Raw genomic sequence first — 5,488 nt, 5'->3', positions numbered from 1 at the left:
TAGGTCACAGATCGGCCATGATCTCATTGAATGGCAGAACAGGTTCGAGGGGCTAAACGGCCTACTCCTGTTCCTATGTTCCTCATGTAAGGAGTTGTACAACACCAGGTTATAGTCCTACAGCTTTATTTGAAATCACAAGCTTTCGGAGCTTTGCTCCTTCGTCAGGTGAGTCAAGGAGATAAGCTCCGAAAGCTTGTGATTTCAAATAAAGCTGTTGGATTATAACCTGGTGTTGTACGACTCCTTACATTTGTCCACCCCAGTCCATCACCGGCATCTCCACACTATGTTCCAGCAGCTGTGGGAGAACCTTCACTACATAGACTGCAGGGGTTCAAGAAGAAGGCACCCAACCACAACCTTCTCAAGGGCAACTAGGGATGGGGAATAAATGCCGGCTTTGCCAGTGATGCCCATGTCCCAAGAATGAATTTTTGAAGAAACAAAATTATCCTAACTTTTGAAATCAGTGGAAATGAAGATTGGGCTGTTTCTATAACGGACGGCCGATCGCAAAGCCAGTTTTACACCCGGGCGGGAAGTTGAAAACCTCACCCCAGATCGTTGATGATGAGCAGAGAAGGTTAAGGGGAGACTCAATAGAGGTGTTCAAAATTATGAGGTGTTTTGATAGAGTAAATAGGGAGAAACTGTTTCCACTGGCAGAAGGGTCAGTAACAGATTTACGATAATTGACAAAAGAGCCAGAGGGGAGATGAAGGGGATTGTTTTCACGCAGCGAGTTGTTCTGATCTGGAATTCGCTGCCTGAAAGGGCGGTGGAAGCAGATTCAATAATAACTTTCAAAAGGGAATTGGATAAATACTTGAAGGGGAAAAATTTGCAGGGCTAAGGGGAAGAGCAGGTGGAGCGGGACTAATCGGATAGTTCTTTCAAAGAGCCGGCATCCTATGATTCTATGAGCTCTTTTTTCCTACCGCAAGAAGTGATCTGAAGCTCTGACTCCAGATTGCAACACTTGGAACAGTTGTCAGTGAAAGGTGAATTCTCACTTTCAGTCCCTGGTGGAAAACGAGTGTTAGCGGATCGACCGCCTGATTTACACGCCGCCCGATTTACATGCCACCCGATTTACACATTGCCTGATTTACACACCACCCGATTTACACGCCACCCGATTTACACATTGCCCGATTTACACACCACCCGATTTACACGCCACCCGATTTGCACACCACCCGATTTGCACACCACCCAATTTACACACCACCCGATTTACACATTCCCGATTTACACGTCACCTGATTTACACATTGCCCGATTTACACGCCACCCGATTTACACGCCTCCCGATTTGCACACCGTCCGATTTACATATTGCCCGACTTGCACACCGTCCGATTTACACATTGCCTGATTTACACGCCACCCGATTTGCACACCATCCGATTTACACATTGCCCTATTTGCACACCGTCCAATTTACACACCGCCTCATTTACACATCACCCGATTTACACACCGTTAATTTTCCTTTCCATTGACTTCAGCGGCAGCTGTAACCTGAACCTGTGTTAATGCAATCGAAGAAAAGAACTGTGAAATCTTGCCACCTAGTGTCAAAAATGATTTACCAGCTTTTAGAGTTGGATAAAGTTACAACGTGGTGCTGCATTGACAGTGTCCCTTACAGCAACAACTTCTTATTAATTTAGCACTTGTAACATTAACAAAAACTCCCAAAGTGATTCTCACAGTTTTAATCAAAATGAAGGATACCCAGCGAAAGAAGGAGATATTAGGAGGGGTGGTCAAAAGCTTGGTCGAAGAGATAGGCTCTAAAGATGGCCCTTAATGGAGGAGAGGTGGGGGGAGGGGTTAGAGAGGCAGGGGTGATTTAGGGAGGGTATTCAATAGTGTGAAGCCTAGACCTCAGATGCCAATGTTGGAACGAAGGGGAGGGGGAATGCACATGAGGTGAGATTCAGCAGAATGGAGAGCTTGGGGAAGAGGCTGTAGGGCTGGAGAAGGTTGCAGAGATTGGAAAGGGTGAGGCCATGAGGACACAAGGATGAGAATTTTAAATTTGGGGCTTTGGGGGACTGGGAGCCAATGTAGGTCAGTGAGGACAGGAGGGTGATGGGTGAGCAGGACTTTTTGCGGGATAGAATACAAAGAGCAGAGTTTTGGATGACATCTTTATGGAGGATAGAAGTTGTGAAGCTAGCTGGAAGAGTATTGGAATAGTCGAGTCTGGAGGTGACAAAAGCATGGATGATGCAGATGGGCTGAGGTAGGGCCAGAAATGGGCGATGTTGCAGAGGTGCAATGGAGAAGTTCTGGGGTCAGAAGCTCAGATTGGGGACAAATAGGACCCGAGGATGCAAACAGCCTGGTTCAGCCTGAGACAGTGGCCTGGGAGGGGGGTGGAATTGGTGATAAGAGTACAGTAGTGATCGAAGACAATGACTTTGGTCTTCCCAATGTTTAGCTGGAGGAAATTGCGGCTCATCCAAGAGTGGAGGAGTTGAGAGAGATGGTGAAGACAATGAGCTGGGTTTTGTCAGCGTACATTTGGAAGCTGACACCTGTCAACAGATAACGTCGCCATGGGGCAGCTCTTGGACTGAATCGAAAGCTCTGATTTTAATTCCGGGCGGGAATCAGGGGCGCAGTGGGCCGAATGGGGCGGCATAAGGCCCAGGAGATAATAACTCCCAGTCCTGGTACACTGATCCCCACCCGAATCCGGCAGGAATGATGTCACCATCGATGAACAGGAGTCAAATGAATTTTAAATTTGATTTGTTGCCGGACCGGGAGCCAATGTAGTTGAGCAAACACAGCGGTGATGGATGAATAAGACTTGGTGCGAGTTAGGATAATTGATGTTTCAGGGATAGGCGCTTTCACAGAAATTTTGCCCTCTTTCCCATGATGTGTTCCTTTTTAAATGCTGTTCATTTGCAATATCTTCCAGTTCTGAGGAAGGGTCCTGTACCCAAAATGTTGACTTATGTTCTCTCGACAGATGCTGCCATAAGCTGCTGAGTGTTCCCAGCATTTTCTGTGTTTTTCTTACAGACAGAGAAAGCAAAGAGAGACTTGCATTTATATGGCGCCTTTCACGACCTCAGGACATCCCAAAACACTTTACGGCCAATGAAGAACTTTTTGAATTGTAGTCACGGTTGTATCCTCAGTGATGGTGGAGTCCAGCACCTGAGTGCAAAAGACAAGGCTGAAGCGTCTGCAACTATCTTCAGCCAGAAGTGCCGAGTGGATGATCCATCTCGGCCTCCTCCCGATATCCCCACCATCGCAGAAGCCAGTCTTCAGCCAATCTGATTCACTCCACGTGATATCAAGAAACGGCTGAGTGCACTGGATACAGCAAAGGATATGGGCCCCCGACAACATCCCAGCTGTAGTGCTGAAGACTTGTGCTCCAGAACTAGCCGCGCCTCTAGCCAGCTATTCCAGTACAGCTACAACACTGGCATCTACCCGACAATGTGGAAAATTGCCCAGGTATGTCCTGTCCACAAAAAGCAGGACAAATCCAATCCGACCAATTCCCACCCCATCAGTCTACTCTCAATCATCAGCAAAGTGATGGAAGGTGTCGTCGACAGTGCTATCAAACGACACTTACTCACCAATAACCTGCTCACCGGTGTTCAGTGTGGGTTCCGTCAGCACCACTCGGCTCCAGACCCCATTACAGCCTTGGTCCAAACATGGACAAAACAGCTGAATTCCAGAGGTGAGGTGAGAGTAACTGCCCTAGACATCAAGGCAGCATTTGACCGGGTGTGGCACTAAGGAGCTCTAGTAAAATTGAAGTCAATGGGAATCAGGGGGAAAACTTTCCAGTGGCTGGAGTCATACCTAGCAGAAAGGAAGATGGTAGTGGTTGTTGGAGGCCAATCATCTCAGCCCCAGGGCATTGCTGCAGGAGTTCCTCAGGGCAGTGTCCTAGGCCCAACCATCTTCAGCTGCTTCATCAATGACCTTCCCTCCATCATAAGGTCAGAAATAGAGATGTTCGCTGATGATTGCACAGTGTTCAGTTCCATTCGCAACCCCTCAGATAATTAAGCAGTCTGTGCCCACATGCAGCAAGACCTGGACAACATCCAGGCTTGTGCTGATAAGTGGCAAGTAACATTCGCGCCAGACAAGTGCCAGGCAATGACCACCTCCAACAAGAGAGAGTTTAACCACTTCCCCTTGACATTCAACGGCATTACCATCGCCGAATCCCCCACCATCAACATCCTGGGGGTCACCATGGACCAGCCATATAAATACTGTGGCTACAAGAGCAGGTCAGAGGCTGGGTATTTTGCGGTGAGTGACTCACCTCCTGACTCCCCAAAGCCTTTCCACCATCTACAAGGCACAAGTTAGGAGTGTGATGGAATACCCTCCACTTGCCTGGATGAGTGCAGCTCCAACAACACTCAAGAAGCTCAACATCATCCACTTGATTGGCACCCCATCCACCACCCTAAACATTCACTCCCTTCACCACCGGCGCACTGTGGCTGCAGTGTGTACCATCCACAGGATGCACTGCCGCAACTCGCCAAGACTTCTTCGACAGCACAACCCAAACCCGCGACCTCTACCACCTAGAAGGACAAGGGCAGCAGGCACATGGGAACAACACCACCTACAGGCTCCCCTCCAAGTCACACACCATCCCGACTTGGAAATATATCGCCGTTCCTTCATCGTCGCTGGGTCAAAATCCTGGAACTCCCTTCCTCACAGCACTGTGGGAGAACCTTCACCACACGGACTGCAGCGGTTCAAGAAGGCGGCTCACCACCACCTTCTCAAGGGCAATTCGGGATGGGCAATAAATGCTGGCCTTGCCAGCGTCACCCACATCCCATGAACGAATAAAAAAAAAATGTAAGGGAGTACAGGCAGATGGGGCTCAGTTAAGCACCCGAAAGACAGCATCTCCGACAATGCAGCACTCCCTCAGTACGACACTGATGTGCCAGCCTAGATACTGTACTCAAACCCTTGAAGAAGACTTGAACCCACAAATTTTGACTCAGAGGTGAACGTGCCACTGAGTCAAGCCGACACTACTTTTCATAAGGGCAGTGATCCAAAATGGGCACAGTACTTTATGTGTGTTCTGATAATGTTTTATGGGGTGTCATTTACCACTTTCTGCGTGGTTCTATTTACACACTCCAACATTATAACTTCCCTTGCATTCTCCGCCATACACATTGCTGCCAGCCTGAATATTTGTTCCGCTTTAACCCCTCTAATGTTCCCTTGATCCACCTTATTTCCTGTTTATCCCTTCATTTTATAATCATATTTACGATTACAGATACCAGTGTGAATAATCTTCCACTTCTCGGTGTTTAGCATCTGTCATTTTATTAGCCTGCATGTTATCTCTTTGTAGAGAGCTTATCAAATTTTGTCCAAAACACACGTCATGCTTTCACACATGATTCCATCTGGGATCAACAGACAGTCGGAGCAGCCT

The sequence above is a fragment of the Heptranchias perlo genome, chromosome 13 (genome assembly GCF_035084215.1).
Source record: "Heptranchias perlo isolate sHepPer1 chromosome 13, sHepPer1.hap1, whole genome shotgun sequence".
NCBI lineage: Eukaryota > Metazoa > Chordata > Chondrichthyes > Hexanchiformes > Hexanchidae > Heptranchias > Heptranchias perlo.
Note: the sequence above shows the minus strand (reverse complement) of the source record.